The following is a 13,462-nucleotide window of genomic DNA, read 5'->3' as shown; positions in this document are numbered from 1 at the left end:
CAGAATAAATCTGATAATGTACTGTTAGACCGGTTTTTTTATAAAGTCTTTCAAGCTGGTGTTTACGGGATTTCATTTGGTGAAGCTCAATTGTGTACCATGGTGCAGAATGACTAAATGAAACAAATTTGGTTCTCAAAGGAGCCAGCTCATCAAGACATGAGGCGAGTATGTCATTATAGTAATCGACAAGGTCAGATGAAGTACTAGACAGTACAGGACAGACAGACATCTTTTTAACAAGAGAATCTGAGAAAGCAGAGGGAGAGATATATTGAAGATTCCTGAAGGATATTTTACGTTTAGCTGTAGTGATGGGCTTAGTGACCTCAATGTCCATGATGATTGTCAAATGATCAGAGACAGTAAGGTCATGGCTGGACGGCTGATGAACTAGGACACCAGTAGAGCAGACAAGGTCAAGAGTATGACCTTTTTTATGAGTTGGAAAATTTATATGTTGTGTGAAATTAAAACGCTGTAACAATTCCAAAAATTCCCTGGCAAATTTACAGTTGTTGTCATCAATATGGACGTTAAAATCACCCATAAGCAGTACAGAGGATGAGAGGGCACTAAGCTGGGTTAAAAAATCTGAAAAGTCAGAGAGAAAGGAAGCGTTTGGCTTTGGCGGACGATAAACTACAGCAGTGACCAGAGGAGTAGGCCCTGACAACTTGAAAGCCAGGTGTTCAAAAGAAAGAGCAGCAGGAAAAGACAAAGTGGTTATTTTAATATCATCCCTATAGACTGCAGCAACACCACCACCTCGCCCTTCCATACGAGGTTCATCAATATACGAGTATCCCATTGGCGTGGTCTGATTTAACGTAAAATAATCCAAGGGTTTATGCCAAGTTTCAGTGAGACAGAAAAAGTCTAGTTCACTGTCAGATATAAATTCACTGAGTACAGTACTTTTTGTGTTGAGTGAACGAACATTAAGCAATGCCATTTTCAAGTGGTATTGTTGTGTAGTTGGCTGTGAGGAACGAGGAAGAGAACGGAGATTTGCAAAGTCCACTCCGCGTTTCCCATCCCACTCCGTGGACAGCGTTGTCATGGAGACTACACCGCTACTGGTGTGCAAGGCAGCAGCGCTCTGATGACGTGTTTGCGGAGCGACAGTGCGCACGGCTGACCAGAAGGATGGAATAGCGTTACCGTTTCGAAAATAAACAAGCTTTCTCCGGGAGCCCCTGTGAATATAACGAGGCCGGCGAAGGAGTCCAAGCTGTTTGATGACTGAAATACACGATGGAGTAGTGCAATTGTTGAACTTCCTCAGCTGGTCAACGGAATAGTTCAACTTCGTGCCGATCCCAGGAAAACTCATCCACCGTTCACCACCGGCCGCAGACGCGATGTACAGTAGAAAGAACAAAAAGTATCAAAAGAACAAATAAAAGTATCAAAAGTAACATAAAAGAAATAGATCCACAAGGTGTGTAAAAAGATGAAAACGAAAAACGATAAAATAAAATACGATAAAATACGGTAACGGTAGCGGCAGCCAAATGCGCCAGCGTCCACCATCATGTTATGGAAGAATGTTTAATGCAAAGGAACCGACTAAAACTAATACAGACGTGAGTGACGAATCACACTTCTCCGTCTGGCGATCCGATGGACGAGTCTGGGTTTGGCGGTTGCCAGGAGAACGGTACTTGTCTGACTGCATTGTGCCGAGTGTAAAGTGTGGTGGAGGGGGGATTATGGTGTGGGGTTGTTTCTCAGGAGTTGGGCTCGGCCCCTTAGTTCCAGTGAATGGAACTCTTAATGCTTCAGCACACCAAGAGATTTTGGACAATTTCATGCTCCCAACTTTGTGGGAACAGTTTGGGGATGGCTAGGTGGAGGCAAACCGCAAATTACAAAAACAGTGGCCACATTTCATGTCAATCACATTGACCTGTTAAAATGAGGGGCGATCTACCAGTATGCACTGTGCGATCGACTGGTAGATCGCGATCGACGTATTGGGCACCCCTGATGTGTTACAACTGTACTTTTGGTAACCCCTTTGGAGTCCTTCTAAGGAATTGCTCCTGATAACTTTTATTGTTTATTGAAACACAAATTTTCCATCACAGATCTGTTTCAAAATTTGTAAGGTCAGTTATCAGATCTTGTATTTCTAAATTAAACTGTAATGAGTGACATTATGAGCTTTAATTAACATATCCTCCTGAGACAGAGCAATTCATTTTTGTCCCCTGTGGGAACATGTGTCCGAGATCTCTAACACAAGCACCATTGATGCAATCCATTTGAGTACTACTGTACTTTATAGAGTACACCTTGGGCTTTTTAGTAATGTCACATTTGTGGGTGTGTGGCAGCTCATGATCTTTCTTGTCAATCTTTTCCTAATAATCAAATAGTTTCAAAAGATTTAAAAAATATACAGCAATTTTATTCAATGTCCTTTGTAGTGGACAGCAGGACTTTCTACCCCCTGTATTTAGCCTATTTCTATACAATAGAAATAGAATTGTGGTCAAACTTTATTAACAAGGCAAGTTTATTAAAATAAACTTTTTTTTTTTTGTATATTAGCTTCTACATATTTTCTGATGCTACGGACAAAACTGTGTTGTACTGCTATGATGATACGACTATGTTCCAAACCCTTTTAGACTCTTCCACCACCGTAAGCGCTTCTCTCTGTTAGTTCAGCTCATTAAATATATTATCCACTGTATCGCTTACTTTTAGAAACCCAATTCCAAGGTTTAGACAGAAGAGAAAATGTCAATGTAAATAGACAGCAGTTTGTAAAAGATTTATATTCTAGCATACAAACATACATCGCTCCAAAATATGAAAATTGTACAAACATTGTGATCATTTAATGGCATCACGTAATACGAAAGTCAATGTGTCATTGCTCACTGAAACTATATCTTTTTAGATTGTTATGTATGGTGGAGGGTTTGTATAAAGCATGTGCTGTCAGAAGTGGAATTTGAACCCACACCTCCAGGGAAGACTGCAAACTGAACACAGTGCCGTAGACCGCTCGGCCATCCCGACCAGCGAGCTCTTTTGGCAATATAGTGTATAATCGACTTCAAGAGAGCCGAGACAGTTATAAAACCTTTTCATATGAATCGAAGTTTTACAGGACAACTCATGTTAAAGTTTGTAATTCAAGTCACGTCCTTGTGAGGATTAAAGCAGCTTGCAGAGCCTGGCTAGCTCAGTCGGTAGAGCATCAGACTTTTAATCTGAGGGTCCAGGGTTCAAGTTCCTGTTCAGGTGAGTTTTTTCTTACTGCATTAGGTAAGCGGTAATGTCCTGTACTACATGGTTTATTTCAGGGGTCATCAAACTACTTTAGGTAGATGCTTTGACCGGCCCCTTTAACCACAGCAGCAGTACATGTTGTCTGGCCGCTGTTCATCTTCAAACTCACAGTATTATAACGGGAAAAAAATAACAGAGGAAACCAAAATTGGCCACCTCAGTAGATTATACGGCAGCGATCCAACGGGTGGCGCTCCAAGCATGAGGGGAGTGATTGGCGCATCAATAGAGAGATGAGTGACCGCAGCCACTGAACTGTGTTGCAAAGCAGTTAAGTGGGATTTCGTTTTGAAAATCCTCGTGTCCTATGTTAATTTCATTAAAGCTAATGCTCTTAACTACAGGCAGTTTCAGGAATTCTTGTCTGAGCTGAAGATGGGCTTTACTGAGATCTGCTGGCTGAGTCGGGACGAGTTTTGAAATGTTTTAACGACCTGCTCCCGGAGATCAACGCATTTATGCATCCAAAATCAAAACTCAAGCACATTGTTTAATTTGTATGCTTCTCTTTCCATTGCTCCCCGATCTCAATAAAACATGCACTCAAAGTAACTACCGTTTTCGGGAGCATCTGGATCTGTGAGCAGACTTTTTTGAAGTTGAAACACCTTCAATCTCCAACCGGATGCAGTCAGACTGCTAAATTGCTCCACCCCTCATGTACTGTCTATTCACCAGTTACCTTAAACACCTGTGACCTGGTGCTGCCTTTTTCTGCTGATATAGTTCGAATCATGCACTTTAGATCCACATAAAGCTGCTGTAGTTCCTGTGCAATACTTGAATGTAAATGTAAATATTTAAAATTCCTATCTTAGTTATTTCTTCTAGTCTTTTTAAGTCCTAAGTTTTATTTTTACTTAACTTGGTTTTCTTGCTATTTATATTTTATATATTATTATGTTTACACACACCGAGACCTGAGTAAGTGCATTTCGTTCTAATCATGTACATGGTTTTGAATGACAATAAAGCTGAGTCTGAGTCAGATCCAGACTCACTGATCAACATTTATTAGCTATTATGACTGGCAGTAACAAATATGGAACCTGACGCTTACTCTCGTCAGGCAAAAGCAGGCTCACAGTTCACACTGATTTTTTAAGGAAACACTGTATGAGGTAGGATAATGAAAATTATTAAAATAAATAACATTTCTGCATTATCATTATGAACTACAATTATACAAAGCACAGACAATACATCCAGTATACATAGTAAATAGCTTTTTTGGGTGTGTTTACTATTTCACCTGCGGTCCGGCCCCCCGAAACACTGAAGAACAGTAATCTGGCCCTTTGGTTAAAAAGTTTGAGGACCCCTGATTTATTTAGAATGATGAAGAATTTGTACTTTGTGAGATGTTTCTAAGTGAAATAGCATGTACTTGATCAGCTTGAAATAATAGTACACTGTGTGTGTAACATGTTCTCCACACCAACTAGTTGTACGCCCAGCTGTTTCAAACAAACTGTAGTAAATAGAGGACTGTTTAAATCTATATTTATGTGCAGCCTAATAATGCGCTGAGTTTTAGATATTAATACCCACGTTTTATGTTGAATTACATGCATCATAATTTTAGTTCTTGCTTCACAGAGCTGCTTTGTTATTGCACTGCATTAAACAGTTGGTATATCCTGCACTATTTTGGCCCTTTCATAATGCAGCATCAACGCTCTGTAGTACATTACAATTTACAAAGGGTAAAGGAGGGTCCTTCATCAGGGGAATTAGCTCAAATGGTAGAGAGCTAGCTTAGCATGCGAGAGGTAGCGGGACCGATGCCTGCATTCTCCAGGTTTTAAATTCATGTAGAGAAACAGTTGGACTACAGTCAGTAATTGTAGAACTACAAAGTGCTTCTATATGGTAAGTGGAGCTGATAAAATGGACAGTGAGTTTAGAAACAAAGAGGTTTTTTTAATGTTATGTTCTAACCTGTAATAAATTGCATTTCTCAAAATGTCCACTAGGTGGAGGCAAACCGCAAATTTACAATAACAATGGCCACGTTTCATGTCAATCACGCTGACCTGTTAGAATGAGGGGCGACGTACCAGTATGCACTGTGCGAACAACTGGTAGATCAGGGGTTCTCAACTGGTCTCAGCCCGTGACCCACATTTTCTCATGGTCATTAAGTCGCGACCCACTTTTATAGAATACAAACCAAACAAATTTATTTTTGAAAAATAGCCTTCAAAAACACATTTAAACATATATATGCATGCAAAGTGAATTTAAGAGCAATTTTTTTTAAAGAAACTGAGGAGGACTATGCCAACTGCATGTATAAAAGTTACTACAATAAAATTAAATATCAAAACTGATAAAATTAAATATCAAAACTGCACAAAATAAATAAGGCCACAAAATTTGATATTTCACTTCTCTGCATATCTCTGCATTCAGAGTACATTAGTAAGAAACTGAGGAGGATCATGCCAACTGCATGTATAAAAGTTACTACAATACATTTAAATATCAAAACTGCATAAAATAAATAAGGCTACAAAACAAGATGCTTTCACCTAACCTGTCTTTTGTGGAAGTCAGTGAGACAGTTGGGCATGTACTTTACTTCTGATCAGAGTTTCAAAGTCTGGGGTGACAGTAGACAGAGTTACTCTCAGGTCATGCTCAGTGTTCAACCTGTTTCTCTGCTTTGACTTGAGCTGGACCAAGGTAGAAAAGCCACTTTCACAAAGATAGGTCGTGCTGAATGGTAGGATCGTTTTGACTGCAAGAGTGGCGAGAGATGGATACTCAGCCATCACATCGCTGCACCAGAAGTGGGAAAAACGTACGTCGCCGAATCTCTTTTTCAGCGTCTGGTCACATGACAGCTCCACCAGCTGATGTTCTTCGTTGCTTGGCAACATGACGCTTTCCATGTTGACGCTGAAAGGGTCGCGTATCCAGGCATTAATGTTATCTCCGTGTCTCTCTGGGAAGTAGTCGTCAAACCGAGCTTGAAGTTTATTGAGATGCACCTTGATCGTTTTTTTCAAGTCATTTTTGGCCGTGGTGTGCAGCTGCTGTGCTTCCTGGCAAGCGTTTGGAAACATGTCCAGTCTGTCTTTGAATAAATGATTTACCCACAGTGTGATCTTTTTCTTGAACGCAACAATTTTGTCTGACTGTTCAAAAATGTTGTGTCCTTTCCCCTGCATAGACACGTTTAACGTGTTGAGGTGCTCAAAAATATCAGCAAGATATGCAACAAGTGCGAGCCAGGTGTCGTTGTCAAACAGTTCAGCATATGAGGAGTTATTCTCTGAGAGGAAGGTGGCGATTTCTGTTTTCAGTTCATAAAAGCGTGACAAGACCTTACCCCTCGACAGCCAGCGCACTTCGGAGTGATACAAAACCTGCATATGCTCAGAACCCAAATCTTTACATAGATTTGAAAAGCAGCGGCTGTTCTTCGCACTCCGTTTTATGTGGTTCACCACTTTGATGACATTTTGCAAAGCTTCATCAAGCACAGGAACCATATTCTTAGCCGCCAGTGCCTCTCGGTGCAAAAAGCAGTGGTTCCAAGTCGCATTAGGTGCCCTCATCAGAATTTGTTTCACCACACCTGAATGTTTCCCGGTCATGGAGGCAGCGCCGTCAGTTGTGATTCCAACACAGTATTCCCAGCTTAGGCCCACTGAGCTCAAATACAAGTCTACGGAGTTGAAAATGTCCTCTGCTTTGGTAGTGGTAGGGAGTTCTCTGCTGCAGAGAAATTGTTCCTGCAAATCACCGTCCCACACATGTCTCACATAAAGCAGTAAAATGGCATGGTGAGCTATATCCGTGGATTCATCCATCTGTAATGCGTAGTAAGGGCTTGCCTGGACGCGAGCTGTGGTCTGTTGTTTTATGTTACCAGACATGTCTTCAATACGCCGAGCTATAGTATCATTGGACAGGGGTATTGTTTTAAGCTTGTCTGCCACTGATTGATCCAGCACCTCTCTTACCATGTCCATGGCAGCGGGTAAAATAAGCTCTTCGGCTATTGTGTGGGGTTTCTTGGCCTTCGCAATACGGTGAGCTACGTGATAAGACGCCCGGAGCGCATGTTCTTGTTTGGAGCAAGATGCTGTCAGACACTTCTCTGATACCTTCAGCTCATGAAGTCGTCTTTGAAAAAACTCCACCGGCTTGTCTTTACATGCGGGATGTTTCGTTTGTAAATGTCGCATTAGTTTGGATGGTTTCATGCTCTCTTGTGCCAGCACTTCATTACAAATAACACACTTGGGTTTCTGTCCGTGTTTGTCCTCAATGAACGAAAATCCACATTTCAAATACTCCGGGTTGTATTTGCGTTTCGCCATCTTGCCTCCGAACATCATCACAAATTTAAAGAGAAGGGTAACCGGCAAACGAATGGTGGTTACCATGGCAACGAGAATGCTGCGCGCGTCTGATGCGTGTCTCTCTCTGTCTCTTTTTTTTCCAGATAAAAGACGAGTACAAAATCAGATGAGCATTAATTATTTAAAAATTTTTTTAAATGTATTTATTTTTTACAAGCTGTCCGCGACCCGCCCAGAACGTGTCCGCGACCCACTTTTGGGTCGCGACCCACCAGTTGAGAATCGCTGTGGTAGATCATGATCGATGTATTGGGCACCTCTGATGTAAAACAACTGTACTTTTGGTAACCCCTTTGGAGTCTTTCCAAGGAATTGCTCCTGATAACTTTTATTGTTTATTGAAACACAACATTTCCATCTGCTTTAAACTTAGGGAGATCCGCTGTCAGAACTCGGACACAGTCTCTATGTTCAAGTCTAGATTGAAAACATATTCATTTACTCAGGCTTTTGATTGGTCTTTTCAAACTAAACAAGCAAACCTAGTTATGCTGTAATAGTTAGGGGTGCTGGAGTCTAAACCTGTAAAACTCTCTGATATTTTACTCTTAACGATTGCTGCTCCTACTAGATGTGATGGAAACCTGCCGTGTTTGCACCAAAAATGTCCAGAACTTACAACGGAGTTTATCACAGACTGGACTGAACAATGAAGAACTCACATTATTTTTCTGCTAGTTACAACTTTCAGTTCAATTTACTTTTGTGTTTGTATGATTTGTGTAAATCCTTTTTATTTAAAGTATCCTCCAGGCCACCCAAGAAGGATGGGTCCCTGCTGAGTCTGGTTTCTCTCAAGGTTTCTTCCTGAGTTTTTCCTTGCCACAGTCGCCCTCGGCTTGCTCAATAGGGGTTTTTGGTCTGTTGGTCCTGGATAAAGTTGCTTTGAGACAATGCTCATTGTAAAAAGCGCTAAATAAATAAATTTGACTTGACATGTGTCCGAGATCTCTAACTCAAGCACCATTGATGCAATCCATTTAAGTACTTCTACTTCATAGAGTACATCCTGGGCTTTTTATTAATGTCACATTTGTGGGTGTGTGGCAAGCAGCTCATGAACTTTCTTTTATAAATGGCTGTCATATCATATTTTACATTTCATGGAAATAAGCAAAGTAAGAGATCAGTTTTGTTCAATATGAGTCGTAACTTCAGTTTATAAAGATTACAGAAATGTACAGCAATTTTAACCCTTTCTAAACAAAACATTTATCCAATGTCCTTTGTTGTGGACAGCAGGACTTACTACACCCGGTTTTTAGCCTATTTCTATACAAGGAAGCAGAGGGCTGAGTAAGGCAGAAAATATTTTATGGAACAGATTTATGCAGGAAATTCAGGTGGTGGTGTGTTAGTGTGTGTTGTGCTGGTATGACTGGATAAGACACAGCAGCGCTGCTAGACTGAGAATAGTCCACCAACCAAAAACATCCAGCCATCAGCACCCTGTGGGAAGCGTCCTATGTCCACTGATGAAGGTCTAGTAGATGACCAACTCAAACAGCAGCAATAGATGAGCGATCGTTTCTGACTTTACATCTACAAGGTGGACCAACTAGGTAGGAGTGTCTAATAGAGTGGACAGTGAGTGGACACGGTAGTTAAAAACTCCAGCAGCGCTGCTGTGTCTGATCCACTCATACCAGCACAACACACACTAACACACCAGCACCATGTCAGTGTCAATGCAGTACTGAGAATGATCCACCATCCAAATAATACCTGCTCTGTGGTGGTCCTGTCAATAATTGTAGAACTACAAAGTGCTCCTATATGGTAAGTGGAGCTGATAAAATAGACAGTGAGTGTAGAAACAAGGAGGTGGTTTTAATGTTATGGTTGATTAGTGTAAACTTACACACTGCTGTATGTGCTTGCATGACTGCAGGACGAGTTCTCAGTGCATTACCGTAATATCCATAAAATGTGTCCTTGCGATTTCAGTGCAGCAAAGTTTGTGTAGAGACTGCAGCAGCGGATACTGTGTTTGTTTAGATTTTGAGGTCATACTTTATTAACAAGGTAAGTTTATTTTTTAAAGAAAGGTTTGTGTATATTAGCTTCTGGATATTTTCGGATGCTACGGACAAAACTGTGTTGTACTGCTATGATGATACGACTATGTTCCAAACCCTTTTAGACTCTTCCACCACCGTTAGCGCTTCTCTCGGTTAGTTCAGCTCATTAAATATATTATCTACTGTATCCCTTATCTTTACAAACCCAATTCCAAAAATGTTTAGACAGAAGAGAAAATGTCAATGTAAATAGACAGCAGTTTGTAAAAGATGTTATTTATATTCTAGCATACAAACATACATCGCTCCAAAATATGAATGAACGCTTCAGCCAGGGTTGCCAGATTGCGCATTTAAAAGCCCGCCAAAATGCATGGTAAACCGCCCAAACATACTCACGAAAAACAGCCGATAATCAGCGCTTAAACAATATTAAACCAGTTAAACATGATCTACTACTGCTGATATCTCACAAATCAGTGATTATAAATTATGAATGGCATTTGAAATAATAAAAAACTAAGACTAAGAAGTCTTAAGGGTTTTTTGTGTTTTTGCTAGAACTGTTTCTACTTGAAGAACTCTTTAGTATAATTCAAGGTTCTTCGCTAACTCAATTAGATTTTTATGGATTTTTTTCTCTTGCCACATATAAATGCACATAACATTTAAGGACTGGAAAACAATCGTGCAATTGATACAGGAAAAAAGGAAAAAGGTGAAAGAAAGGAATCTGTTTGTAATCTACCTGCAAAATTCTACTCCTGAGATGTTTTTTTTTGTGTGTGTAAGAGGGGGTGGATAGTGGTGGCCATGGCCACCATAAATGAATCTTCGGCCACCCCTCCGGCCCCCCCATCACCGCTTTGCCGGCAACTTTTTTTGCGGAAGCATTTCTGCACGCAGGTGTTCTCACAGGGACGCAATTCAACAGCGCACCTCAAAGAAGTAGTTCTCCACCAAAACAGTGCAGTAATACACTCGACATAAATGTCAACCACCAACACAATTACAGATGTAGTACTACTTAGTACTACTAGTACTACTATTACTATTTAGTAGTATTTGTGGCGAGCTACGAGTAAAGGCGCCAGCTGGCTCTGCGCGTTCAAGTGTTGCCAGATTGGGCGGTTATCCGCCTAATTGGGCGGATTTTGTTGGAAAACAATTTAATCGCAGTTAAATAACACTTCTATTTAAAAGAATATATTCCGTTTTAAGAAGCTCCAGCATTGTAGAAGGATATTAAAAGTAAAGTCTATTTTCAATGCTGATTTGGCTTAATAGTGTTGGTCAGTCTGTATCATATTGTTAAAAGAAAATTAAAATTAGTTTTCCATGCATTCACACTAGCATGTTCTGGGGTTCAAATGAGTCTCATCATTACACACAAGTTGGCAGCCAAATGATAAAGTATTGCAAGGGAATATCTAGTGCTGGACAATAGTTCGATATCGATATACTGTATATCGTGATAGAAAATGTTTCAATAACGGTGATATGATTTTTAAACAAATTCGATCGATATGCATACGTAAGTGCATGATGACGTACGCCACAGTTACCGCTCTGATTACACTATAATACCTACAACACGGTGGATATTAGTGGCTAAATGAGTTCAACAGCTGTGAGTGAACGAGCATCCACAGTCAATCTGCGACCAGCCGTTCGAGGGGAAAAAAAAGTCTCTGTGACTCTGAAAGTCTCCGGTGCACCAACAGACACACATTAGGCCCATATCTAATCATATCTATAAATCTAAACCAATCAGACATAGTGAAGGGCGGGACCAGCGTCATCACCGGCGGGCGTTACACAGCGAAATATCATGACGGAGTGTGTAGAATATGTGTGAGCATCTGTGCTGCTGTTACAGATGTTTGTTTTAATGTAAAAACATCAATCAAATATCGGTGATAAGAAGACGTGACGTGTTTGTCTCAGTTGTTGTTTTCTTTAGTTCACTGACGTGAGAAGAGTTTTGCGCTTCGCTTTCACCGCGACTCTCGACCTAAATAACCGATTTGCTCAGCGCTCGACTTGAGAGATAAAACATCATTAAAGTTCCATGATACAAACAAACATCTGTGTGAAATAACCATCAAACCCAGTCTAACAGCTCCACATGTATCTGTGTTTAACTGGATTTACTTCACGTGTGGTGTTTATATTTCACGTTAAACGTTGTTCGTTCTGTCCGGGTTACTTTTACCGCGTCACATCACACAGTTCATCTTTTCTTTAAGGCACTTTAAAAATATCAGCGACAAACTGACTCAATATGTAATAATGTCATGTCATGTAGCCTATGTCAATAATATGCGTCTCGTTACTGCATTAATTATATGTAATATTCTTATCATTAAATGAGATGTTCAGTTTGAAGCCCTTAAAACACTTGAACTTTTAATTGAGATTTTCTTTTAATTTAATTTATCTTGAGTTTAAATTTCAGCTTAGTGAAGCACTTTAATTACCAACACTTTTTCAGTAAGTTACCTTTCGTGTAGAATTGTGCTTCAAATAAAGAACTTTATGTTGACCAGATTGTTAGTTAATCAATATCAATCAAAGTCAGTATTAAAAAAAGTGAACCTGTAAAATGCGATGCGGTTGAAAATTTGGGTGCACCTAACTTTTGTGCTGGTGCACCTAAAAAAAAAAGTTAGGCACACCAGTGCAACCAGTGCAAAAAGTTAGTCTAGAGCCCTGAGTGTTGCCAGATTGGGCGGTTTTCCTCTAAATTGGGCTTTTTTTTTTTTATGCTAGGCTTGATGTAATTCTACATGACACTCACTGCCTGTATAGGTAAATGAGTGAGTGACCAAAACACTACTAGATCCACAGCAACTTGCCACATAAAAAAAAGGTTTCAGACAGTTTCTGTGCCACCCCTGTGTGAGCAATGGTCTCAGTCTGGCCACCCCTATGAAAATTGTCTGGCTCCGCCACTGGTGTAAGCAGCAACATACTTCACCTAAAACTTTATATAATCACCTTCAAGAGAGCCGAAACAGAAATAAAAACATTTTATATTAATTGAAGTTCTACAGGACAACATATGTTAAAGTTTGTAATTTAAGTCACATGCTTGTGGGGATGAAAGCAGGTTGCAGAGCCTGGATAGCTCAGTCGGTAGAGCATCAGACTTTTAATCTGAGGGTCCAGGGTTCAAGTCCCTGTTCGAGTGAGTTGGTTCCTACTGCATTAGGTAAGTGGTAATTTCCAGCATTTAACCAGCCACAGCGAAGAACTGTTGGAGTAGCGACTAATCTTAACCCATCAAATACACGACCGTTCTTTTGTTACAGTAAGCTTGCAAGCAGAGCAACAAGACGGTCAGTATTTAAGGGCTTCCTTTCTTACAACATTTCTTCTGCTAAACCATCGTGCTGTATGCTTAATTTAAGACTCTGTGGTGCATCGGTGTGTTTGAGCTTGTTTAAAAGCTCATTGGCTTTAGAACGTATGCTGTTTTCACAGTGTCTGCGTTTCATTTTAGGTATAAACACAGTTATTGGGTGAGTACAAGTTTTTTTTTTTATTATGCTTCCTATTATATCATAGTTGCATGTAGTCGGAGTGATGCTAGAGATAACAGCAACGATACAAAGGTACACCAAGTTAAGGTTTGTGTGCACAGTGCGGTCGAACTGTTTCATGTTACATAAAAAAAAAAGTTAAGAAAGGTTGTGGGTCGAAAAGGGCCAATCGCGTGTGCCACACTTGGGATTGTGATTGAGTATACGTTGC

The sequence above is a fragment of the Trichomycterus rosablanca genome, chromosome 10 (assembly GCF_030014385.1).
Source record: "Trichomycterus rosablanca isolate fTriRos1 chromosome 10, fTriRos1.hap1, whole genome shotgun sequence".
NCBI lineage: Eukaryota > Metazoa > Chordata > Actinopteri > Siluriformes > Trichomycteridae > Trichomycterus > Trichomycterus rosablanca.
The sequence above is the reverse complement of the archived record's forward strand: the minus strand, read 5'-3'. Positions refer to the sequence as shown.